This window comes from Thamnophis sirtalis, unplaced genomic scaffold (genome assembly GCF_051295495.1).
Source record: "Thamnophis sirtalis isolate CommonGarterSnake01/CBP01778 unplaced genomic scaffold, rThaSir2_p1.2 scaffold_2, whole genome shotgun sequence".
NCBI classification, from domain to species: domain Eukaryota; kingdom Metazoa; phylum Chordata; class Lepidosauria; order Squamata; family Natricidae; genus Thamnophis; species Thamnophis sirtalis.
Window position 1 is genome coordinate 16,478,696 of NW_028261382.1, and position 27,963 is coordinate 16,506,658.

Sequence of the window (27,963 nt, forward strand, 5' to 3'; positions counted from 1 at the left end):
GGCCGCCCTCGCTCCCTCAGCCACTACTGCGGCAGGGAGGGAGAGGAGGGGGGCGGGGCCGGCGCGCGCCTCTCGGCTTCCCCCTCCACCGCGCCTGCGCCCTCGCCGCCTCCCCATTGGCTCGACTGCCTCCAGCAACCCATTGGCCGCCTTGCTTGGCTCGAGCTCGCGCTACGCCTGTCCCCAGGCTACGGCTCGCTATTGGCTCGCCTCACTCTCTCTCTTTTTTTCCTCTCTCTCTCTCGCTGTGTTTTTCCCCCCTCCCTCCTCCTCCCTCCGCCCATGCGTTTCGTCGTTTTGTGCACCAGCGGCGTTTCCACTCCCCCCATCCCTCTTTTTTTTTTTTTAACCAACTGCATTGAGCTGGCTGCCACGAACGCGTAACGGGCTCCCATTGGTCCGCCGGCAGCTGTTCTCGCGCTCTCTTCCCCGCAGCTGTTGCCCCGCCCCTCGGATGACGACATGCCTCTTCAAGGTGGAGCCCTCCTCCTTCAGAATAGTGGGGGAGGGGGGATAATCTGGCGTCTCTGATTGGTGGAGGGGCTTAAAGGGGGACCAGCGTCCCCTCCCACGAGGATTCCGCTTAGGTGCATCCTACGAAGTCGTTTGTGGATGCTCCACTATTTACGCATCCATATATTTGATCGATTGTGGGTCATCAAGTCTCTGTTGACTTGAGATCGATCTTCTCCAGCAACACCCCTCCTCAACCTGGTCCTCCTTCTGGTCTTCCAGTGTTGTCTCCATCACTTGAGTCCATCCATCTTGTTTCTCTGGTCATCCTCTTCTGCTCTTCCAATTTTCCAAGCATCATGGACTTCTCAAGGGCTTTGCATTGGTTGGTTGAGTGGTTGTGTACCATCAAGTCATTCCTGATTCTGAGCAACTGGAGAAACCGAGCTCTAGGAAGATCTGTGCCCAACCTGGTCCTCCTTCAGATCTTCCAATGATGTATCCATCACTTCAGTCCATCCATCTTATTTCTCTGGTCATCCTCTTCTGCTCTTCCAAGTTTCCAAGCATTATGGACTTCTCAAGGTCATTGCATTGGCTGACTGAATTTTACCATCAAGTCATTCCTGACTCTGAGCAACTGCAGAGAAACAGCTCCAGGAAGATCTGTGCCCAACCTGGACCTTCACATCTTCCAATCGTGTGTCCATAGCCACTGTAATTGAGTTCATAGACCTCAATGCTGGTCATTCCCATTTTCCCTTCCCATTGATTACTGTATAGGCCACCAAGTTGGCGTTGACTCTTATAAACTAGAAATTGACTTCTCCAGGAGATCCATTCCCAACCTGCTCCTTCATAACTTCCAGCAATGCAGCCATCACCACGATAATTGAGTCTGCACATCTTGATGGTGGTCATCCTTATTCTATATTTTCAGCATTATAGAATTCTTAAGAAAATTGGATCTTTGCATAGAAGTATCCAAAACATAATGACTTGTGACTTAAGTAAGAACTCTTGATTCATTTGATGAGCCATTGATTTGTTTCTTTGAGTATCCATAACATTCTTGGGAATCTTTACCAATTCAAGATTCAAAAGTATCCTTTCTATCCTGTTTCAAATTCCAATATTTGCTACCAGCTGCAGCTTAATTATTGAAAGACTACAATTTCAAACCAAGTTTGAAGACCAATATTTTTTTTAAAAAACACCTTAGAACAGGGGTGTCAAACTCCCAACCCAGGCCCAGATGCGTCATGTTGTCCTGGCCATGCCCAGCCTGGTTTAGCGAAGGGGGGAGCGGAGTTGCGATACATCATGTGACGACAACATGATGACACACGTTTGACACCCCTGCCTTAGAAAGTTGTCTAAAAATTATGAGGGGACAGAGAGAGCAAAGGGAATTTATTCCTAAAGGGGTAAACATTCAGTCTGAATGCATCAATGGAGAAGGCTATACATCACAGCAAAATAGACCTCTGTTAATTATGAAGATGGGTATTGCAAATTATTTTCTCTACCATCTTTTGATGTTAGGAGTTTTTTTTAGAAGGCCCCATTTTTCTTTCTAGTAAGAATGCAAGCTGTATTTCTACTCTCTGCAGGAACACAAGGAATTCTTGTATGGAATCAACTAACCCATTTGAAAAGTGGGAAGCAAGAAAAAGAACACAATGCTAACAATATTACAGATCACAGAAGACTGAATACATTCATTTCAGTGCAAGGTCAACTTCCAAGCTGAGATTTCCTATTAAAGGAAGCTGTTAAAGCCCACACCCAATGGTCACAGAGGTCTTGAAAAAGCCACTGTGACTCAGCTACAGTTGAGTCATATCTCTCTCCCATAAACATTTGCAAAAGACAAGTTAATAATTTGTGAAGATATCAATATCCCAGTAAATATTTTCCATGCCATTTTGCAAAACGAAGGCTACATTCACATGATAGAGTAAACCCCAAAAGTAGTGTGCTATGTTCTTTTACAGTCCTTTTACAAAATTACAGTGTTATACAGGGTACTGTATAGGAACCAGCTATTGTTTTCCTGGTTGCAATGTGTCAGGGTTCCAAATAGCATCCAAAAGTAAACCAGAGTCCAAGGCAAAGTATTGCTCGAAGTTTCAATTTATTAAGAGAGCCACATTGGCACATCTGGGAAAACCCGAATCTGAAAGCCTCCCCGTTTTCCCCACCTAGTTGAAAGTTCAATATCTTGCCCCCACACCCACAAGTCCATCACATGATCCAATCTCCCACTGCCATGCTGGCAGTTCCACCCATCCAATTCCAGTCCAGGGCCAGAGGCGCAAAGACAAAGGGTGACCTTGGCTTTCTAGAATTTTTTTTTTGTTATGGCTATATCACATCTCACTCCTACAATCACCCTTCCCATTTCCCCACAATAGAAAATGCATAGTAGAATAATAGAAATTGTGGCAGGCCAAAGATCCAAAAGAAAAGATGGCTGCAGGCCTGACACAATGTATGGCTGTAAAAGTGGACCATAAGGAAGGCTGAGAGCCAAAGAATTAAGGCCTTTGAACTCTGGTGCTGGGGAAGACTCCTGTGAGTCACTTGGACTGCAAGGCAATCCAACCGGTCAGTCCTAGAGGAGATCAACCCTGACTGCTCTTTAGAAGCCCAGATCTTGAAGATGAAACTCAAATACTTCGGCCACCTAATGAGAAGGAAGGACTCCCTGGGGAAGAGCCTCATGCTGGGAAAGATTGAGGGCAAAAGAAGAAGACAGAGAAAGAGGTGGCTGGATGGAGTCACCAAAGCAATAGGCATGAGCTTGAATGGACTCCAGAGGATGGTAGAGGACAGGAAAGCCTGGAGGAATGTTGTCCATGGGGTCGCAATGGGTTGGACATGACTTCTCAACTAACAACCACAACATACAGGAGCCAAAAAATGGGTTAATTCAAATATGTGAGCATCTTAACATGATCATTGATAGTTTATGGACCAAGGAGGACAATAAGAAACTAACCATGGAAGATTCTCCTACTGTAATTGCCACTAATCTTTGGCTATAGACTTAGCCCATTGTGATTGATCATGGTTTCTTTTCAGGCTCTAATCTTCGGCAGAGCATCCATGATGATGTCTTGGTGGGTGGGCGGAGCCTCCCACCGCTACTGGGGCGAACCAACAGAATACCACCTCTGTTTCTTTTATTCATGGAGTATGGAATAATGAAATCATCACAAGGATCTGATTTTCTCTCTAAATCTAAATTAGCAAGATTCAGCGGGTAGCATCAGACATGACAACAACATAGAATTTAACTGAATTGTTGCAAGTCAAAGAACTACCTGCATAGCAATTCAAATCCTGCTGAGTTTATTAGCTGTGCATCATCTACACAATAATAAAACACATTTCAGATGTTTGTTTTACGGCATAATAAATATGTTGCTGATTTAACTTCTTTCCTTAATTTAGGAAATTCCTAAAAGTCTTCTGGATAAATTGTAGCAGATTTAACAGATTAACAGAGTTGGAAGGGACCTTATAGGTCATCTAGTTCAACCCCCTGCTCAAGCAAGTGACCCTACACCGTTTCTGACAAATGGCAGTCCAGCCTCTTCTTGAAAGTCTCATGTGATGTAGCCCCCACAACTTCAGAAGGCAACTTCTGTTCCATGGGCTGATTACTCTCATTGTCAAAAAGTTCCTCCTTGTTTCTAGTTTGAATCTCTCCTTAGTCAGTTTCCATCCATTATTGCTTGTCTGGCCTTTGGGTGCCTTGGAAAATAGCTTGACTCCCCTCCTCTCTGGGGCAGCCCCTCAAATATTGGAAGACTGCTATCATGTCTCCTCTGGTCCTTCTTTTCACTAGACTAGCCATGCCCAGTTCCTGCAACCGTTCATTGTGTGTTGTAGCCTCCTATCTTCTAATCATCCCGGTTGCCCTTCTCTGCACTTTTTCTAGAGTCTCAACATCTTTTTATAGTGTAGCAACAACCTGAAGTTTGTCTGTTTTTTCACTCTACAGTATGTTGAAATCCAAAGAGGAAACTCAACGCTGCATCCTGCTGAATGCAGAACTGAGAAGCAAAAGTGTGCCAGGGGGTTCTCCGTTTTGAAAAACGGATTATTCTTTTCACAAAGCACTTAGGTTTGGGTGTCAGCTGTCAACACACAGGAATTTTTTTAACAACCTAGTCAAGAAGAGTGCATGGAGTTTGTTGTGTAACTCACAGAGATGCTCTTGTCCTTGAATTCTCAGATATAGAAATGTTAGCCTTTCTCTCTACACAAGAAAGCCTTGTGAATTTGCCCTGGAACAGAAATATTCTAACTGCAGTGCGCTAGGTGGTATATAGTTTCCCAACAGAGGATATAGATATGTATATAGAAGTGGGATGGAATAGAAGCTATTCTCATGTTAATAATCTCTGACGGGGGACAGAATCTTTGAGGGGGAAAATGACTATATTTTAACTGTTTCGTTGCTGCAAATCACAATCAGAAAGAGATTGAAATACTGGAAAAATTTAAGTCTAGCGTTTCTCAGGATTCAGATTTGATTCTGAAGAAGCTGCTGAGGTGTACCAGTGGAATGCCAGCCTTAAGAGAACACTAATCAGAATATTTCCAGTATTGTTCATGCTTACTGTATGTTATCAATCAGACTGTACAGTCACAGTACATATAGGCAAGCGTGAAATAAACTTACCTTCGCTACCGATTCGCAAATGTGAGTGCATGCACAGGACCTTCCGCGCATGCGCAGAGCATCAAAAATGGGACGTGATGACATCCGGGTGGCTGGGTGGAGCCTGCTACCGATTGTGTAAGTAGAACAGCGAAAGGGGGGAATCCACCATGCCACACAATTTATATTAGCTAGAAAGCAGGAAATCTGACGATTCTAGCTAATATAAATTGCGCATCACAGCTGATTGTCAGAAATACCGGTTCGTCCAAACTGGGAGCATTTTTTTTACCACCAGTTTGGGTGAACCGGTAGCATATAAGAGTATGTTTTTGCCTTCTGTTTACATGAATTGCATAAAATGATGGGTTTCACCGCCCCATTATAATAAATGGAAAGTTGAGGTTTACCGGTAGATGATGAACTTCAATATTCTTCACTGTAGCTCAGAAAATAAATCATTCTTGCCATAAAGGGGTCAGTTGGCTACAGAGATATAAGGCTCTTCCTTACAATTCAACAACCATGGATTAGAGATGCACCACTATTTTTAGACGACATATCTTGATGCGGTAACCTCATCATTTTTTTAAAAAAATATCCATTAAGATGCCATTATCTTAGCATGTTTATATATATTTCAATTTATATGGCTGCCCATCTCAAATTCATGACTGTGGGCACCGAAAACCTATCCAAATATACACCAACAGACAGGTTGCCTATATTGAGGTAAAAAGATTGGCAACAACTCAATACAACATGGACAATACAACAATATGGACACAGTGTCTCAGTGGCTAAGACGTTGAGCTTGTGGATCAGAAAGGTCGGCAGTTTTAATCCCTAGCGCCATGTAATGAAGTGAGCTCCTGTTACTTGTCCCAGCTTCTGCCAACCTAGCAGTTCGAAAGGATGTAAAAAATGCAAGTAGAAAAATAGGAACCACCTTTGATGGGAAGGTAACAGTATTCTGTGCGCCTTTGGTGTTTAGTCCTGCTGGCCACATGAGTACAAAGATGTCTTCGGATAGCGCTGGCTCTTCGGCTTTGAAACGGGGATGAGCACCGCCCCCTAGAGTCGGGAACGACTAGCACATATGTGCGAGGGGAACTTTTACCTTTACAATACAACATATCTGGATTCCTAAGCCTCATTCTTGAGGTCTTATGATAAGCCAGCAGCATCAATGCCAATCTAATCTTTATTCTGTTTTGCAAAATTTTCACATTCTTTTAATGCACGTATATATGCAAGTGAGAGGCAGAAAGAGAAAGAAGGAAAATTTTACTCAAATTATTAGGAGAACGTCTGTTTTTTTTTAACATAGACCACCCTGTCCTTGAATGGCTGGGTTGACTGGACATTAACATTTGAACTACTATAATTCCATGTATTTGCCATATGAAAAAATAAATAAATAAATACGGAGACTGACTTAAAATCTTACTCTGATAAAATGGCATTCACCAAAATAGCAACAATGACAATAAAATGCACCAGGACAGTTGTCTAAATTAAGTGATACACTTCTGCACCCACTAATATCTAAAGCAAGAATGAAAATTGCCTAGGTGACTTATGCAGCTTAATCACTGCATTTCTCCGTCCTTTACAAAATGAAGTTGTAGCATGTAGTAATCTATAGCCTACTTGAAAGAACTTTCCAGGCTGGCAGTTCATCGTGGTTTTATTCTATATTTCTTCCTCACTAACTTTTATAACTCGCAAAATAATGTTTACATCCTGGGCAAATGCAAACCGAAAACAACCGTATGCAACACCTCCAATTTTATAAATAAGATAAGGGTTATTGTAAATGTTTGCTGCACCCATATACGTTACTGAATTAAGCATTTCTGTGCAATTCTGATTATTCTCCCCCCTCAATTATAAACCTGTTTCTCAACATAACTCCACAGTCCACACCCTCCTCTAATTGTCTTGTACCAAGAGAAACAAGAGACATCTATGGCCTAAAAAGCTTCAAAGCAAGTCCTAACAGGCTGGGGTTTTTTTTGTTTTGTTTTTTGGCTAAGCTTAACAGATGGATAAGCTCTTTCGAGCAAGATGATACCTGGCTTTCCATCTAGCCATCTATATCCCCAGCTTGAGCTTAATCAAAATGTCAATATGAAACCTAAAATAGCTAACAACAGGATGAAACATATGAAAACATAAGTAAAACAGTAAGAAAAAAACCCCAAGCAAATCACCAAGAACAAATAACCTAAACTGTCAAAACCACCAGTGACAAGCTATTATTAATTGCCACCAGTCTCCCGAAAAAACCAATTTTCCGTTCTCTCGAAGAAGACTAGGTTTGTTGACATCAAGCGCTTCTCTCAGGGGAATGCATCTGATGAAGAAGGCACTTCAAGAACCAAGGCCTTCTGTGCCCCTCTGGGGTGTTTCTTCTCCCCCTGGCATCACCTGTGTGCCTTGATCGAGGAGTGAGTCTGGCTATGATTCAAATACAAGGTCCTATGAGCTCCTAGGAAACCAAATCTTCCTTTGCAATCTCATCTCTTAGGCTTTCCATTCACTAAGACTTTAACCTCCCCTATGGAATAGCCCTTGGATTAGTATCACACTCTGTATTACAGCCAAATTGAAGACAAAAGAAAATACAGCTAGAGGGGGGGGGGGAATATAGGAATGGCAACAACCTAGATAGTAATGACGAAAGTAGATGGGGACTACAGCCAAGAAATTAAAAGACGCTTGCTCCTGGTGGAGGGGAAGCTATGGCAAATCTAGACAGCATACTAAAAAGCAGAGACATCACCCTGCCAATAAGAGTGCGTATAGTCAAGGCAATGATTTTCCCAGTTGCAATGGATGGCTGTGAAAGTTGGACCACAAGGAAGGCTGAGCGCCAAAGAATGGAGGCCTTTGAACTCTGGCGCTGGAGAAGACTCCTGCGAGTCCCTTGGACTGCAATCCAACCAGTCAGTCCTAGAGAAGATCAACTCTGACTGCTCTTTAGAAGGTCAGATCCTGAAGAGGAAACTCAAATACTTGGGCCACCTAATGAGAAAGAAAGACTCACTGGAGAAGTGCCTCATGCTGGGAAAAATGGAGGGCAAAAGAAGAAAGGGACGACAGAGAATGAGGTGGCTGGATGGAGTCACTGAAGCAATTGGCATGAGCTTGAATGGACTCCAGAGGATGGTAGAGGACAGGAGGGCCTGGAGGAACATTGTCCAGGGGGTGTGATGGGTTGCACACAACTTCGCAACTAACAATAACAACAGATAGTAATCGCATGGAAAGACTGTGGAGGGCTGGGTCAGAATATTGTGTAAGCCCTCTATTGTCCTTTAACACCCCTCCTTCGGTGATCATTTCCCCTTAGCTATATTTAAGAAAGTGAGAGTAGCATTCAGTGGAGAACTAAGTCCATATTTGGAATACTGCATCCACGTTTGGTCACCATATTATTAAAAAAAATGTTGAGACTCTGGAAGGAGTACAAAAAAGAGCCACATGGATGATTAGGGAGCTGGAGGCTAAAGCATATGAAGAAGGATGGTTGCAGGAATAGGGTTTGTCTAGTGAAGTGAAAAGAAGGACTAGGGGTGACTAGCGACCCGATGGTCATTTCGAAAAATCTTTTCTTAGCGAGAGTCTGGAAGCCAAGATGAACATACATGCCAAATTCCAAGTTTGTTGGAGTTACCGTTCTGGAGATTTCATTATGAGTGAGTGGTACTTGCCTTTTATGTATGTATGTATGTATGTATGTATGTATGTATGTATGTATGTATGTATGTATGTATGTATATATATATATATATATATATATATATATATATATATATATATATATATATATATATATATATATATATATATATATATATATATATATATATATGATAGATAGGTAGGTAGGTAGGTAGGTAGGTAGGTAGGTAGGTAGGTAGGTAGGTAGGTAGATAGATAGATAGATAGATAGATAGATAGATAGATAGAGATAGAGATAGAGATAGAGATAGAGATAGAGATAGAGATAGAGATAGAGATAGAGATAGAGATAGAGATAGAGATAGAGATAGAGATAGAGATAGAGATAGAGATAGAGATAGAGATAGATAGGTAGATTCCATGGTGAAAAATCACAGTTCTAACTCATGTGAGCTGTTTACCCAACTTGAGAGAGGTTTCTCATGCGGGCTTTGCTTGAAAGACAACGAAGAATTGGAGCTGGGCAATCAGGATATAAAAGAGAGAAAGCGGAGAATTAGATCAGCCTCATTCACCCTCATCACATGGTCTAATCTCATGAAATGGATTTCTGGATGAGGCTTCTAGAAAAATCCTAAAATCCTGGCACTGTATAGTCTTGGTCACCACCTGTTGATACAGCAGCCTTATCTCCTGACCTGCTTTTGAACGGAGCCATGTAATTTTTAATCTCAGTTGTTATTTGGGATCAGATGAAGCCGCATAGAAGCAAGAGCTTTGCAAAAGATCACTTCAAAGTTCAACATGCCCAAATAAAATAAAATACACCCATAATCCAGCAGCAAGATAGAGTAATAGTGTTTCTATATACTGTAAAGATAACATCCTATTAATGCAATGAATGGAATATGGTTACAAAGGGACGCAGTGGCTCAGTGGCTAAGACACTGAGCTTGTCGGTTAGAAAGATCGGCAGTTTGGCGGTTCGAATCCCTAGCGCCACATAACGGAGTGAGCTCCCGTTACTTGTCCCAGCATCTGCCAACCTAGCAGTTCGAAAGCATGTAAAAATGCAAGTAGGAAAATAGGAACCACTTTGGTGGGAAGGTAATAGCGTTCCGTGCGCCTTTGGCATTTAGTCATGCTGGCCACATGACCACGGAGACGTCTTCTGACAGCGCTGGCTTTTCAGCTTTGAAACGAAAATGAGCACCGCCCCCTAGAGTCAGGAACGACTAGCACATATGTGCGAGGGGAACCTTTACCTATAGTATATTCACAGAATATACTATATTCTATGGAAACAGTAAATATCCTAGAAACAGTGATCTAATTTCTTTTCCCCCCTCTTCTTTTCCAAAAATATCTTCCCCTGCCCCCCATCTCGATTACCACTTTTATAATAGATCTACAGTAGCCATTGCAGATTTCCAAACACAATGTAATACAGAGCGATGGTATTATCAGTTTATAAAACACTGCTCAGAAAATGTGCATGGCTGCATAAGATAAGAAAGCAATCTAAGGGATTTCTATTTGCACTAAGTTAGACAGGATGAAATGGAGTATAGCAGAGCCTTGGCTAGAAATAGCAAAGCATCAGCAAGAGGGTGGGAAGAAGGTGCCAACCTTGATCTTTATTCTCCCAAATATTGCTGAGCAGGAAAGAAGACACAACAAAGGCACAAATGAAAAAAGGTAGTTACACACATTGAAACACAGAGAACGTGATAGGAGGAGGAGGAGGAGGAGGAGGAGGAGGAGGAGGAGGAGGAGGAGGAGGAGGAGGAGGAGGAGGAGGAGGAGGAGGAGAAGAAGAAGAAGAAGAAGAAGAAGAAGAAGAAGAAGAAGAAGAAGAAGAACAACAACAACAACAACAACAACAACAACAACAACAACAAGGATGGTCAAAATAAATGGCCTTTTTAAGCACTTCATACACCAATTCTAAGATGTTCATCACATGCATTTGGAACAGAAAGATTGCATTGAACTGAGTTGCACGTTGAATACCACCAGTTGTGTAATTCATTATATATAAAAGAGACTTCAGGACATAGAATGGAATGGAGTAGAAAATAGAATAGAATAGAATAGAATAGAATAGAATAGAATAGAATAGTAGAGTTGGAAGGGACTTTGGAGATCTTCTAGTCCAACCCCCTGCTTAGGCAGAAAACCCTACACCACTTCAGACAAAGGGTTGCCCAATCTCTTCTTTAAAAAACTTCCAGTATTGGAACATTTACAACTTCTGGAGACAAGTCGTTCCACTGGTTAATTGTTCTAACTGTCAAGAAATTTCTCCTTCATTCTAAGTTGACATAGATTGGATATAGATCATATTCTGTAAAGGAGGCCAAACAGATAAATATACTGTACATAGTTCCAGCAACTAACTCCTTGAGAGTGAAGGAGTTGGTGGGGTTTTTTTTTTGACAGTTTCAAAATGCAGTTAGTGCTAACTAAGGAATTTTCCAGATGGAGATGCAAACTTGATGTGAGATAAATCCCCCGCTAATCATATGACGCAATTAGGATCTTGCAGTGGTGAGCGATGCACGTGACGTTGTGCCATGAACTGGGAATGTCACCCCAAAATAGCAAATCCCACTTCAGTAAACATTCTCTCTCTGCTCCTAGGATCTCATAGTAGGAGCTCATGGGATCTCAGAGAGCTGACAGGGTTAGGCAAAGAACTGGTGTGGCATTCCAGCATTTGGAATTTTAAAAGCGACAAAGACAGAAGGAGCACAGAAATATATTCGCCTTTATTTATTTATTTTGCAAAGAGGAAGGACGGATAGGTGCTAATGCACCTGTCTAAGGGATGTGGTGAGGCGAGTAGGAAATTGAGTAGCTGAGAATTTTCTTGGCTCAGCTGTTGGTCAGAAAGAGCTCGTCCCTATTGGCTGACTGGTCTCTGCATGATCTGTAGATGTACGAACGTGTAAACCTGACTCTGCTCAGAGCATCTCGGTGTCTAAATAAAAAGGAAAACAGAGCTGTCTTCATCGAGTCAAAGGAACAGACTAGCTAGCCGTCTTCCAGTGCTTGAGGGCTGTTGCAGAGAAGAGGGAGTCAAGCTATTCTCCAAAGCACCTGAGGCCAAGACAAGAAGCAATGGGTGGAAGATCATTAAAGAGAGATCCAACCTAGAAATAAGGATAAATTTCCTAACAGAACAATTAATCAGTGGATCAGCTGGCCTCTAGAACCGTGATGGCAAACCTATGGCCCACGTGGCAGAGGTGGCACATAGAGCTCTCTCTGTGGGCACTTGCGGCGGCGCCAGCTGCTCTTCTGGTTTCTGGCATGCACATGAATGCCGGTCAGCTGGACTTCGCAGGCACTGGAGCTCTGCAAAACAGCCTAAAAGCAGCCAAAAAAACATGCCATTTTTGAGGTCTTTTTCAGGCCGTTTTGGGGCATTTTAAGGCTGTTTTTCAGGCCTTTTTCAGGGCATTCTTGGGGCATTTTTCCAGGCCATTTCCAGGCTGTTTTTCGGGGCATTTGGGGGGGCCAAAAAACGCCCTGAAAATGCCATGGAAAATGGCCACAACCAACCAAAAAACAGGCATGTGCGTGCCAGCCAGCTGGTCTTCGGGTTTCCAGTGCTCGGGTACATGCACATGGACATACATTCCTGGTTTGGGCACTCGGGGCCAAAAAGATTCACCACCACTGCTGTAGACATTGTGGATGTCCCATCCCTGGAGGTTTTCAAGAAGAGACTGGACAGCCATTTGTCCAGGGTGGTATAGGATCTCCTGCTTGAGCAGGAGCAGCTGGGAGTAGAAGACCTTCCAGATCATTTCCAACCTTATTATTCAATGTTCTGTGGCAAGTTAGCACCCACTCCTCTCCTAGAAAAATGAAATATTTTAGGAAACATTCAAAGCGCAGCATATTTCCCCCTAAAAGGGAGGCAGAAATTCAACCTCCCCCCTTTGTCAATGGGCCATTAAAGCCTGGGCCAGTCTATTCTACATAACAAAGATCTACCTCCTTCAGGCGGGGCCATAATAGGAATCCCAAAGCCCTTTCATTACATCATCACCCAGCACAAGTCAACCAAGCTTGGGACTAAAAAAAACAACCTACAAAGTTACCCCCCCGCATGACCCCATGGGTTAGAGGTGGATTTCAAATCCCGGTGCTATCGGTTGGCTCATGCTTGTGCATGCGGTCGTGCTCGAATCTTCTGCACATGAGCAGGAGCTTCCGGGCAGGTGGGCCAAGGCTCCCGCCGCTGTCACTACCAGTTCGGCTGATCTGGGCCAAACCAGGAACAACCCACCTCTGCCATGGGAGTCTGACAACCAGTCAGAATACAAGCTCAAATTCCAAAGCCCAGAGAAGGCATAAAATCCAGGCACTCTCAGCATCTCTTCCCTTTTCTGCCCGGGACCTCAAAAACCCATGCAGGCCTGTCCCTCATTAAACCATCTTGCCATAGTCATTCTGTTTCTATTTGTAGGCATTTGTATTTTGTTATCATCTCCAGTTCTTCCTCTTCTATTCTGCTGTCTCCAGGCACTGCCACATTCACTATCCAGACTTTTTTGTCTTTCTTATCGACAGCTGTTAAGTCCAGGGTGTTATGTGGCAGGTGCCTGTCTGTCTGGATTCTGAAGTCCCAGAGCAATTTAACTTCTTCATTTTCTATGACTTTCTCTATTTTATGGTCCCACCAGTTCTTGCTTACAGGCAAATGATATTTCTTGCAGATCTTCCAATGCACTGTGCAGAGATGGATAACTCACCTTGGAGCTAAGGGACAAGGAAGACTCAGAATATTATACAGCTTGCGAAAACTAGTATCAATGGATGAATAATAGGAACATGAAACGTACAGTTTAGAAATATAGATGTGTAGATATAGGAATAATTAGGAATGTATAAAAACCACCATGTTTCCAGAGTCTTTCTCCCCACTTGGAATTGAACCCAGATGGACATTTCTTCCAACAGTTTTATCTGAGTTTTACACCAAAGGCATCCTGGGCTTATTTTGAGAGTATTAACGGCTAGCGCCTGTCCGATTCAGCACCATCTGTTCATTCTTGGCCAAAGCCCTAGATGTTGAAACCCAACCTAGATTCTGTGGGCTAGACCACCTGCTGTAGAACTGACCGATGGCTTCTGGCATGATGTGATGGTCTTGCAATGCATACCTTGAATACATTCCATGCACAACCACTGCCAGCAGCCAGCTTGCCCCATTACAAACAGTCTACCTTTCGGGCATAGCCACCATGCATGAAAGAAGGTATAGTAGAGTCTTTATTGTCATTGTACAAAATAAATACAATGAAATTGGTTATGCCCAAAAGCTAAAAAATATTGGACTAAAATACAAAAACGGCTACAGGAAATGACAAACACCCAAATAGAGCTCAAAGCAGAATTGTTCCTTCTGAGGATTATTAAGGGAAAGTATACGAAAGAAATAAAATATTGACTCTTGCACATAATTACAGCAGCGAGAATTGTGCTCGCGCAATGTTGGGAAAGTGATACCACGCGATCATCCAAAAGATTCTTGATTTGCGCAGAGGTGGATAACTCACCTTGGAGCTAAGGGACAAGGAAGACTCAGAATATTATACAGCTTGGGAAAACTGGTATCAATGGATGAATAATAGGAACATGAAACGTACAGTTTAGAAATATAGATGTATAGATATAGGAATAATTAGGAATGTATAAAAACGTATTTGAATAACAAATGGTTATGTTGGTATTGTCAAAAAGGATTGTTGTTTATACAAAATTATTTTTTAAAGGTATTTGTATTTTAATGTTTTTAATTTTCAGAAAAGGTTTTTAAAAAGATAGTAACCCTACAAGAAGAGACCGCAGAGTTTTTAAGCTTACTTTCCCAACTAAGCCAGTTTGTACTATCTTTAAGGCAGATCCCTGTTGGTAGAAGTGGGGACATGCACTCATCCATTGTTGATAACCGGGGGGGGGGGGGAATTAAATTTGTCTTGAACTGTGAAATCAAACTCTCTTCCTTGTGTGTGTTGCTTTTCTGGGGAAAGGAAACTTCAGAAGGTGTAGGTGGGGGGAATTTGCAGCAAGAAGAGCCAGAAGGACAAAGTGGCTTTTTGTTTCAGCTTCCTCCCACGTCTGTCAGCACTAAATATAACCTGTGCGCTTCCCTCAGGAGGCACTAGCCAATGGAAGCTTCGAAAACAGCATAATTCCTCAACCACACCTTCTAAGGATGGCTGAGCTGGACCCACAGCCCACCTACAGGCTAAGAAACACAGCCTTTCACATGAAATTGGAAGGCCACCGCAGATTCCCCATGCAGCAGAGGAGAAAGCTTGCAGATGGTTTGATTTGCACCCATTCACACAGATCAGGGTGATGGGCTGGCTGCTAAAGCAAGGTCATGGCACATACTTGAAAGTAAATCAGGAAGACTGTAATTGTGGGGGTCTGTCTGGCAAGAAGGAAGAGTGCTTATCAACAGGAAATATGCATGTGTAAACCTTGTAGCAATTATGGGTAGTTAGATAAATTGCAGACCTCAGCTAAAAGTTAGGGATGGCCTGCAGCAAATGAAATGTGTATTTAGATAACTCCTGGGGCATTCATTAGTCAAGGCTTAGGAATAGGGACAGCTAGAGACCAATGGAATAAATTGTGGAATTATTACTAAAATGTGTATTAGATTATATTTCTTGTTATCTCACCTTTTCCCGCCTTCTTCTTTAGTGAAAATGTATAAAGCTTTCTTAATCCTTTGTTCTTGGCTCTTGGCCTTTTGACCAGGAACTCTTTTCCTTGGAGTACTCCAATAAAAAGCAATCAGAAAACCTGCACCTTGTTTCTGGCGTCCATCATTGGCTTCGGCACCTGGCTCAGACCCGAATTGGGGACAACAATCGGTGCTACAGAATAGCAGAATTGGAAGGGATCTTGGAGGTCTTCTAGTTCAGTGGTCACCAACTGGTGGTCCGTGGAGCACTGGTGGTCTGCGAGAAAAATTTGGTGGTCCGCAGAAAAATCTTTGCATTTTTGCATTTTTAATATTGCACTAAATCAGGGATCCTCAAACTATGGCCACTGGGCCGGATACGGCCCGACAAAGCAATTACTCCCATTCACTGACGGGATGGGGTCCTTCAGGCACTTAGTTTGGCTGCCTGTTTAGTTGCTCCAGCCCTTCCCTCCTTCCCTCCCTGGGAGTCCAGGCGCTTCAGTGAATGGTGTGAGAAACTTTCTCTGGATGCCTCAAAAGACAGTTTAAAGGATCTAGCTGGCTACAAGACCATTCTTGGCCGTATTTGAGATTCCTAGCTGCAATGGCTGCAACTCAAACCTAGAGTTGAGCCCAGGCGCTTCTCTGCATTAACAGGAGGCCAAGCTAAGTGCCTGAAGGACCCCATCCCGTCACTAATTCATATTACTGGTCCATGGGATTTAAAATTATGAATTTAGTGGTCCCTGAGATCCGAAAGGTTGTTGACCCCTGTTCCAGTTCAACCCCTTGCTCAAGCAGAAAGTGAAGTGCCCATGAAGGAGGGATGGCTGCCAAAGTAGGAGAGAGGGCAAAATTATCTGGTCTGGTTTATCTTCCGTCAAGCAAAAGTTGTCCAATCTCTTCTTGAAAACTTCCACTGTTGGAGCACCCACAACTTCTGGAGGCAAATTGTTCCACTGGTTAATTATTCTCCCCATGAGGAAATTCCTCCTTAATTCTAGGTTGCTTCTCTCCTTCATTAGTTGTCATCCATTCTTTCTTGCCCTGCCTTCTGGTGCTTTGGGAAATAGGTTAACCCCCCACTTCTTCTTTGTGGCAGCCCACAAATTTCCACAGCTGAATCTGTCTACAAAGTCAGTCCTGTGTTTGTTTCTTACTTAGGCGTGTTCTTGCCGAATATTAGAATTCTTCTAAGCATGTGGATCTTCTGAGGCATGGTTTTTGCACAAGGTGAGAAGGAGGGGAAACCACCCACAATTAAAAATCATAAACTGAACAGGAAGTAGTCCAGAGTAAAACCAAGAATTACCTTGCCGGTGACTAGAGAGAGGGGGGTGGGGAACATGCTGGTACTGTTGAATTCGCACATCCTACTAAACCTGGATTTCTCAGTAAAAAGCAGGGAAGGCAGGGGCATGTTTGAATTTGAGTTTGAGTTTCATTTTATTTATATGCCGCCCTATTCCCGGCAGGACTCAGGGCGGCACACAAACCCAAGGAGGGGAAGGGAAAAACACAAAAACTACAAAAATACAGGGCATTTAAAAAACAACCAACAGCCACACGATTCGAGAGGGGAAGGGAACTCATCGACCCCAGGCCTGCCGACACAGCCAGGTTTTAACGACTTTTCGGAAGGCCTGGAGAGAGGTGAGGGTCCAAATCTCTGCGGGGAGTTCGTTCCAAAGGGCCGGAGCCACCACAGAGAAGGCACTCCCCCGGGTAGTGGCCAGATGACATTGGCTGGTAGACGGAACCCGGAGGAGGCCTACTCTGTGTGATCTAATGGGTCTTTGGGAGGTAATTGGCAGCAGGCAGTCTCTCAAGTACCCAGGTCCAATACCATGAAGGGCTTTATAAGTGACGACTAGCACCTTTAAGCGTATCCGGAGACCAGTCGGTAACCAGTGCAGCTCGCGGAGGATAGATGTAACGTGGGTGTATCGAGGTGCACCCACAATCGCTCACGTGGCTGCATTCTGGACGAGCTGAAGTCTCCGAATGCTCTTCAAGGGCTGCATGACTCACACAGGGAAAATTGCACAGAAGTGGGAACCCAAAAGGGAGGATGTTGTATATTTCTCTAAGCTCAAAAACCCACAAAATTCAGTGGCACAGATGATGCCATTCTTATTTAGCACCAGATAAAACTACAGCTTTCCCAAGGGGGCTTTTTCAAGAGGCAACTGGACTTTCTTGTTTTTTTTCTTTTGAAGACGTTTCGCTTCTCATGCAAGAAGCTTCTTCAGCTCTGACAGGATGGTGGGGAATGGAAGGATTGATATTCCTTGCAGACAGCTGGGGACACAGTTAAATGTCCAAGTGCTTCAACGACCCTCTAACAGGATGCAACTGACCAACTGTTTGCAAGGAATATAAATTCCTTCCATTCCCCACTACCATCCAGTCAGAGCTGAAGCAGCTTCTTGGATGAGAAGTGAAATGCCTTCAAATGAAAAAAAAAATCCATCCATTCCCCACGATCCTGTTAGAGCTGAAGAAGCTTCTTGGATAAGAAGCAAACCATCTTCAAAAGAAAAAAACAACAACAAAGTCCATCTGACACCTGAAAAAATACCTTTGGGACAACCATGACCTAGATAACTGAGAGCCTCTATAGGCTTTTAATTATACAATTTGGGATGATGAGCACCCTTTGAAGGGTGTGGGAGCGGGAATAGATTTCCAGAGGAAAAATTACAGACTATAGGAATCAGAATCACTACTCAGGTGACCCTGAGGACACAGATAAAACTCCAAGTGCTTCAATGACCCTCAAAAAAAGGATGCAAATTACCAGCTGTCTGCAAGGAATATCAATCCTTCCATTCCCCACCATCCTGTCACAGCTGAAGAAGCTTCTTGGATGGGAAGCGAAACATCTTCAAAAGAAAAAAAAACAAGACAGTCCACTTGCTTCCTGAAAAAGCACCTTTGGGACAACCATGACCTGGATGACTGAGAATTTCTACAGACTTAAAACTACAGCTAGTTCTCAACTCCCAACCACAATTCAGCCTCAATTTTCCATAGCTAAACGAAACAGCTGTTTTGAGTTTTGCACCCTTTCTTGCCACCATTGTTAAGTGAATCACTGCAGTTGGTAAGTTAGTAACAAGTTGTTAAGTGAACCCGGCTTCCCCCATTGACTTTGCTGGTCAGAAGGTCGTAAAGGGTGGGGTGGGGTGTCACATGACCCTGGGACATTGCAACCGTCATAAATATAAATCAGTTGCCAAGCAGCCAAATTTTGATCACGTGACTATGGGGATGCTGCAATGGTCGTAAGTGTGAAAAATGGCCATATAAATCACTTTTTTTCCAGAGCCATTGTAACTTTTGAATGGTCACTGAACAAATAGTTGTAAATTGAGGACTGCCTGTATTTGTATTTTATTTACAAGCTGTGCATTGATTCCTTGTGTGTCCAATCACACTTGGCCAATAAATTATTCTATTCTATTCTATTCTATTCTATTCTATTCTATTCTATTCTAATCTAATCTAATCTAATCTATTCTCTCTTCTCTTCTGCATCCTCTTCTGCATTCTATTCTATTCTATTCTATTCTATTTGCATTAATTAAAAAAAATAAAGTGATACCAGTGCTAGTTACAATCTACTTTCCTATCCCCAGCTTTTACATCCAACTTCCAAAGTGAACTCTATTTTGCAGAGTAAGCTTGAGGAAGAACTCACCCACGGCAGAGTTACGTTAGCTGCTTTAATTTATGCATTGAGTATCTTCCCAGTAGCTTTATTTGGCTCCTAATCCAGCTTGACAAGTTTGACTGGTGTACAGCAAAAGTGTTTCCTTTAAGACTCATAAGGCCTGAATGCCACCAGAGCTATTAATATCAAGCTAAGTAAGAGTTCGAAACATTTTCTAAGCAGCGATATTCGATTCTGCCTTGACTGGATGGGTTTCTCAAGGTGCCTTTATAAAACTTGCATAGCTAATGAGGTGCATGGTTTCTCTTTCCAAAACTACAACAATGAACTTGCTAGTTTAGCCAGGCCGAAAAACAAAATGTCCAGATTTTCTGATTTAATTTTCAAGTGGAAAAAGTCATCTGTTGTTTTTTTTTTAGTATTGTTTCAAACATCAGTGGCGTTTAATTTGCCCAGAGACTTAGATTTGATAATTTTGTTGTATTTAAGTACAATGACAATTTTGCCCAGAGACTTAGGTTGGAACCAATCTCGTTGTATTTAAGTACAATGACAATAAAGATTATACTTATAAGGGACAAACTATGTGAGGGCATGGGAAAGATTCACATGTGCATCTTCTTTCACAATAACAAAGTGTGCAGTAAATATCTGGTAAAAGTTATTTTGAGGGACGCAGTGGCTCACTGGCTAAGACGCTGAGCTTGTCGATCAGAAAGGTCAGTAGTTCAGCAGTTCGAATCTCTAACGCCGCGTGACGGAGTGAGCTCCCATTACTTGTCTCAGCTTCTGCCAACTTAGCAGTTCGAAAACATGTAAAAATGTAAGTAGAAAAATAAGAACCACCTTTGGTGGGAACGTAACAGCGTTCTGTGCGCCTTCCGCCTTTAGTCATGCCGGCCACATGACCACAGAGATGTCTTCGGACAGCCTGGCTCTTTGGCTTTGAAAGGGAGATGAGCGCTGCCCCCTAAAGTCAGGAACGAGGGGAACCTTTACCTTTAAAAGTTATTTTGACAGCTAGTTTTCTTTGTGTAGGGAATATATGGGAAAAATGAGAGGATTATGCACTCAGGGCCCACCACCTGCAACCTGCAGGGTTATAGACAGGGTGAGTAACAGAATAAGAGAGTTGGAAGAGGCCTTGGAGGTCTTCTAATCTAACCTCCTGATCAAGCAGGAAACCCTATAACGTTTCAGACAAATGCTTGTCCAGTCTCTTCTTAAAACCTCTCATGTTGTTTCCAGGGTGGCTGGGCCAGATCTAAGCACCCTGTGGGCTGGATCTGGCCCCCAGGTCTTGAGTTTGACACCCCTGACAAAGGGCCTCGGACGAGAGACCGTATACCCATGAGGGCGAACCTATGGCACGTGTGCCCAAACTGGCACGTGAAGCCATGTCTCCCGGCATGTGGGGCCTTGCCTTTTGTCTTCCAACAATCAGCTGTCCTTCGCGCATGCGGCAGTGCCGAAAACCACTGTGTGCCTGCGCACCGGCCAGCTGATTGTCAGGTGCGCATGAGTGCAAAATCCTGTAAGTTTGGCTTTTCCGGAGCCCGATACCTTCACATGTGGCAGTGCTGAAAACCAGCTTCCACATGCGCACTAACCAGCTGACCGTTGGGCGCCCGTGTGCGCTAGAATCCGCTAGAACCAGGAAGTTCAGCTTTTCCAGAGTGCAGCCCTGACGAGCACGAGTGTGTGACATTTCCACACAACCTTTTCGTGACGTTTCCACACGACCTATAACATTTTAAAGAAGTGGCTGCCCAGTCTCTTCCCCAAATCCTCTAGTGATGGAGCACCCACAACTTCTGAAGGCAACTTCTGTTGCACTGGTTCATTTTTCTCACCATTCTCACCTTCAAAGGCCTCAGCCCATGATGCAGGCTTGCTTCAAGGGGGTGCTGGAAGACATGTCCTTCTGGGTTCAGTTCCAAGTGGGGGGAAAAGAGACTGGAAACATGGAGGATGCTTAGAAAGATGGTTTTAATGGTGGACAGGACTGCATGGCTTGAGGTCCTGTGGGGAAAGGTCACATGATCACATGCTTCCAGGTGTTGGGTGAAGAAAAAGAAGGGCCGAGGGAGGGCCTTGCAGGGCTTTTTATAATCTGTTCCACCCCCACTTATCTGTTTCCTGTTCATGTGTAAGAAATGTATTGATTGTTTGTCTGACTCACATGGGGCCATGCAGGGACAACTCTCTAGGCTGAGTCCAGGTTTGGTTGAATTCTCAGGTGCCATGTGGTCAGTTGAGTAAAGGGCCAATATTATCATGCCTTAATCCCATCTCTCTAGAGCTGAAGGGGATAACTCTTTATTATGTAAAGGGAGTAGCTCAGGCTTTAATGGCCCATGGACAAAATGGGTGGGGGCAGGAAGCTGCAGTGAGAATTACATTGTCTTTTTGAAACATGTTTCTTCCTTTACACATCCAGAGAAATATTCTGCCTTTTCAATATTTTCTAGGGTATTTCATTTTTCTGGGAGAGGGCTGGATGATAACTCCCTACAGGGGAAACTTTTTAATGAGGTCAGAGTTAATCAGAAAACTCTTCTGAAACTTTGTTCCTCAGACAGGTCACAAATCTGTGTCATAATCACATTCTTCCTGTTTACATCTTTGTTCCTATTTTTAAATTTAAAGCTCCTTGAGGATGCAGAGCAAGCACAGCCTGTGTAAAAGATCACTTACTGCGTGTTTGTGAATGTTTGTGTGTGTTGGGAGGTGGGGACTTCAACACTGTACTGTCTTTATAACCATATACACATCCTAATTTCTCCAGAAAAGCATCACCCCAATGAGAGGCTGATCACGTCATGCAGAGTCACAAAGACATTCATCCACATCCTGCATAGACAAGGGTGGAGGAAGGACCCATATCTGCAGCCCCCACCCTCTCTTGTGCGCGAGATGCTTTGCAGAGATAAATAGAAAAGGGAAGGGAAAATGTGTTGCAAATCCCCATCAATGGTCCAGTGAGAATACATTGAATAAAGACTTCTTTAAGAAAGGAAGGAAGGAAGAAAAAGGAATGGAAGAAAGGAAAGAGAGACAGAGAGAAAGAAAGAGAGAAAGGAAAGAGAGAGAGAAAAAGGAAAGAGAGAGAGAGAGAAAAGAAATGAAAGAAAGAACGAGAGAAAGGAAAGAAATCAAAGAGAAAGGAAGGAAAGGAAGGAAGGAAAGAGAGAGAGAGAAAGGAAAGAAAGAGAGAGAGAAAAAGGAAAGAGAGAGAGAGAAAAGAAATGAAAGAAAGAAAGAGAAAGGAAAGAAATGAAAGAGAAAGGAAGGAAAGGAAGGAAAGAAAGAGAGAGAGAGAAAGGAAAGAAAGGAAAAAAGGAAAGGAAAGAAAGAGAGAGAGAGAAAGGAAAGAAAGGAAAGAAAGGAAAGGAAAGGAGGAAGGAAAGAAAGAAAGAAAAAAGAGAAAGAAAGAAAGAAAGAAAGAAAGAAAGAAAGAAAGAAAGAAAGAAAGAAAGAAAGAAAGAAAGAAAGAAAACAGTGGGCTGGAGAGGTGCTACAGATTACATGTCAACCGATCTTCCCTCAAATGCATTTTGTTTAATATTTCACTGTGGTTGTTTTTTAACAGGAAAAGTGCTGTGCTATTCCAGAACCTCCTTGCATTGTGACGTTTGATTCAGTGCTGATCACTGCTGCTGACAGCTGACCTTTCCCTCTACTGGGGCATGGAAGCCTTTTTGCTCTATGTTGCTTGCGCAAAAAGCACTCCCCCCCCCCTCAAGAGGAAAGGCCTCCCATGGGGAGCCTGGCACACAACCTGCATACCAAAAGCAGTTGCCAGGCAACAGTGGGAAAAAGATCCGAACTGGGCCTCTCCCGGCATGCTCTGCGGCATGCCTGCCTTGCAAACAATTCGGGCCACGTAGGCAAAGCCAGTGGAAATTTACTGCAGTCCTTTTTCTTAAAGGGACAGGAACTCCTTTTTTTCGGTGCGCTGCAATGTTTTCGCCCGTGCTGCTTTCCCACAAGGAAACCCCGCCATGCTCTCTTGCCAGCATAGCCAAAAACTGAGCAGATGGTTTCTCCCAGCATTGCCCTCCTGAACTGTTTTGCTCTGGATTGTGTGTGTGTGTTATTTTTAAGAATAAAATCTGGAAAAGAAGCCTACAAAGTGTATTTTTAATTTATCCATTACGTTGCAACTCAAACTAAGGATAAGACAATTCGTTGGGGGGAAAAAAGGAACGATGGGCATTTAATTGCACGTATCTATGACTTTAGAAGGGACACAGTGGCTCAGTACCTAAGAAGCTGAGCCTGTCCATAAGAAAGTTTGGTGGTTCGAATCCCCAGCGCCGTGTAACGGAGTGAGCTCCCGTTACTTGCCCCAGCTTCTGCCAACCTAGCAGTTCGAAAGCAGGTAAAAAATGCAAGTAGAAAAATAGGGACCACCTTTGGTGGGAAGGTAACAGCATTCCGTGCACCTTCGGCGTTTAGTCATGCCGGCCACATGACCACAGAGACGTATTCGGCCAGCGCTGGCTCTTCGGCTTTGAAACGGAGATGAGCACTACCCCCTAGAGTCGGGAACGACTAGCACATATGTGCAAGTGGAACCTTTACCTTTATGACTTCAGCTCTTTTACAAAAAGACCTAAAAACCCTTTTGAATCTCCCTCAGCATGTGTGAACATGGTCCAAGTCAGAGGTGGTATCCAGCCAATTCTCTCTGGTTCGGGCGAACCGATAGTGGCAGCAATAGGAGGCTCCGCCCACCCACTCCAACATAATGCACAAACGCTGCGTATGCGCAGAAGGCGGTGCGCATGCACAGACGAGGCCCGTGCACTCACATTTGCGAACCGGTAGGGAAGGTAAGTGAATCCCAGTTCTGGTTCAAGTATAATACAGGTACTCCCTGTACTTATGACAATAATTAAGCCTGGAGCTTAAGTCATAAGTCGAGGCACCATCTGATCCGACTCAGCTTTACCACCGTTTTTATGATAGTTGTAAAGCAAATCACATGACCTTTAAGTGAATGAAATCATTGCCAACAAAAAAAAAACCCTCACAAATTGCAGTCATGTGATCATGGGACACTACAACTGATCATAAATGTCGCAGGACTGCCAAGCCCCTGAAATGTGATTGCACAACTGTAGATGTATTTGTGTGTGTCAGTCATAACTTTGATGGGTCATAAATAGCTTTCTTGAAGCCTGTTGTAACTTCCAATGTTTGTTAAGCAATTGCTTCTAAGTTGAGGACTAAGGATAGATGATTGACCTTCAGAAAACCAGACAACCAGTAGATGGCAGAAAAGTATTGTCCCGTTGCTGTCATCCAGTGGTCATTCATATTTTTGCAACCCTTAATAAGAGAGGCATTAAATTAAATGACAGCTGGAGGCAAGGTCAGCTTAACTTTTAATTACTAACAAAGCAAAATTAGGTAAATATCCTGAGCAGGCAATTCAGAGAAGGATGGGCAAGTGATTCACATTTGACGTCCAGTAAATGAGGATCAATTGCCTAAAAAAAATTAGTACTTTGCTGATCCGTAAAATTTTTAGCAAGGTCACTTGGCCAAAAGTGATTTTTGTCAGTTCCTACAATGGAGATGTTCTCGGTGTTTCATTAGCAAATGCAGACAGCTTTTTCAGTTGTTGCAATCCAGAAGATTAATAAATATTTCAGGTCCTCAGAGGCGAGTTGCAAAAAATTGGACATCCACTCATTGCAACAAAAAAATACAGAAAAATCTTTTTTATATTATTTTTTTACTTTGGCTGCCAGAAAATCATTGCTTGGCATTTTGATAGTCTTGAAAACGAGATTCAACCCCCTTCTTGTTTCTACCATCCTCGGCAAGAGGCATGATCCAGTGCAGCTCCTGTCACCATTGCTTGTCAAACATTTTGTTTTTTTGTCAGGAGCTAAATTAGTGAAATGGTTCAGGTAGCAAAGATCTCACCTAATGTGCCAGGCTGTTTGCAACATTTTTTTTAAAAAAAGGAGACACAGCAGAGGTGGTCTTCAGCAGGTTCTGACCAGTTCTGGAGAACCAGTAGCAGAAATTTTGAGTAGTTCAGAAAATGGTAAATTCCACCTCTGACTGTCCCCGCCCCCATCTATTCTCTGCCTCCTGAGTCCCAGCTGATTGGGAGGGAATGGGGATTTTGCAGTATCCTTCTGCTGGAGTGGGGAAGGAAGGGAGATTTTACAGTATCCTTCCCAGGGGTGGGTTCCTGTACTGATTGGTACCGGTTCGCAACACCATGTGTTGCTCGCGCATGCACAGTTGACTGTTAATTGCTCTGCACATGCACAGAAACATGCCAGCAATGGCAGAAGAGACCAGGGAACTAGGTCAGGGGTGTGGCCAGCCTGGGATGCTGCTAGTTCGGTCACCCAGTCTGAATAACCACTACCAGGTTGGCCGAACCGAACCGAACCAGAAGCAATTCACCTCTGATCCTTCCCCTGGAGTAGGGTGGGAATTTTACAGTATCCTTCCCCTTCGACTCCCACCAAGCCATACTACGCCCACCAAGGCATGCCCACAGAACCAGTAGTAAAAAAATATTGAATCCCACACACAGCCTCAGTTTCTCCTGGATTGCGTGGCATTACAAAGTCATCTTTTAAATATACGTCAGCCGTCTCTCTTACGATGGTTCTCTTTTGCCTTGAAGGAAAAGGTAGCTGAGATGATCCTTTGGTCTGCTACAGTGCATTTTCTCTTCCTGGTTAGGCAAACTTCTTAGAAACATAAATATGCGGTTTGGCTGTTCTCTGTCTAGAAAAGAGGTTTCATCTTTTTTCTTATTTTGACTATGCTGCTCTGGTGCTCTTTTAACACCAAGTTTCTAAGCAAATATTCTTGAAAGCCCTTTTGCAGCAGAGAGAGCAGAAATAACTAGTAACCACAAACACAGCAAGGCTGGGTTACCACCAATTGGAGGAAGTGAAATAAAGGGTGTTTTCAGCTAGCAGAGAAACAGAAGCAACCGCCCTTAAATTCGGAGCCTAAAATGACTTAATTTTAAGCGCACTGCTGGGTACTCCATTTACTTCTGCCTTTCCATGTTAAGAAAAGCAAAGCGGGTTCAATCTCGCCATCCCATTCTTAATAGCATAGGAGTTTCTTGACCCTCTCAAGGAGCCCTTTTGAAAGCTGTCTGCTTCTCCATTTCTAGAACATGAGTCAAAGGCAGAGGAATCAAGATCACTTGAAGCATCGATACCACTTTATAAGGCCTTGGTAAGATGACACTTTGGACCACGGCGTCCAGTTTTGGTCATCAGAATGTAAAGAAGAATGTGGAGACTCTAGAAAAAAGAGTGCAGAGAAGAGCAACCAAGATGATTAGGGGACCGAAAGCTAAAACATATAAAGCTCCTCTCAAAATTGTGGCACTGACCGGCAACAGGGAGCCACAGCAGAGGGATGAAAGAGCCACATGTGGCTCCAGAGCCGCGGGTTGCTGACCCCTGAGTTAGACCTTCCAGTCATTCTCCCAGAATTGTAGGTCACCTCTCCAGACCTACGGATCTGTCAATCTAGGGCAGTGATGGCAAACCTTTTAGACACCGAGTGGCCATACTGTGTGCATGCATGCCTAAACTGAAAGGTGTGTGCACACGCATGAACTCGTGCATGCATTGGCATGTGCATGCACCAACATGTGTGGACATGCATGCACTGACATGTGTACATGCACAAACAGAGACCCGAAATCCAGCTGGCCAGTGAGAGGCAGGGCATCCCAACGCTGGCAGCACAGCAAGAGGTACACTCTTTTTCTTTTCTGAGCTTCTGTTCTGTTTCGTCATTCGCAGGGACACAAAAACTCACGAAAGAAACGCCAAGGAGATATGACCTAGGACAATGGCATGCGTGCCAGCCAGTGGTGGGATTCAGCCAGTTCGCACCTATTCGGGAGAACCGGTTGGTAACTTTCTAAGCATTTTGGAGAACCGGTTGTTGGAAGAAATCTTTTGTTTTTCCCCACTTTACAAGGCTAATCCTGTAAGTAAGGCAGGAAGGAGACATTCTGGTGTTGTTTCTGGTTCCACCACAAAACCGCGTTCGACTAAAGGGCGCTCGACGAAACCAAATAGCTGACGTCATCACAGCACGACAACAGCGTGGAGAAAAAAGCACGCTGTAAATGCTAAACCTAAAATTAACACCTAAACCTAAACCTAACCCCCCTAAACCTAACCCTAAACCTAAACCTAAACCTAACCATTAACCTAACCCTAAACCTAACCCTAAACCTAACCCTTAACCTAACGCTAAACCTAATCCTAACCCTTAACCTAACCCTAAACCTAACCCTTAACCTAACCCTAAACCTAACCCTAACCCTTAACCTAACCCTAAACCTAAACCTAACCCTAACCCTAACCCTTAACCTAAGCCTAAGCCTAAGCCTAAGCCTAAGCCTAAGCCTAAGCCTAAGCCTAAGCCTAAGCCTAAGCCTAAGCCTAAGCCTAACCCTAACCCTAACCCTAACCCTAACCCTTACCTTAACTTGAATTGGCTTGCTTTCAAAGCGCTATTTAAAGCGCCCTTCTTTCTCCGCACTCGCTGTTGTCGCCCTGCAGATGACGTCAGCGACGCAGTTTCATTGGGCGCGCTTTAGTCGAGCGTGGTTTTGTCGTGCCACGGTTGTTTCTAGCCTAATCTTTATTGCCCTGCTTACAGAAACTGCCTCTCCGGTTAACCCTTATTACCATTGTAACAACTAAGGCAAAGTGCCCATTGACCTGAGTGATATCG

General features: G+C 43.6%; 1 long non-coding RNA gene across 1 annotated transcript in view; it reads right to left on the minus strand.

Annotated features, from left to right (window-relative positions):
- LOC106543511 (uncharacterized) overlaps positions 1–18,379 on the minus strand; it is a 30,792-nt gene extending 12,413 nt beyond the window's left edge. Inside the window, exon 1 of the long non-coding RNA XR_015695437.1 lies at positions 18,334–18,379. This is a non-coding gene — a long non-coding RNA (uncharacterized LOC106543511). The remainder of the gene's footprint in view (positions 1–18,333) is intronic.
- Between the last annotated feature and the right edge of the window lie 9,584 nt (positions 18,380–27,963).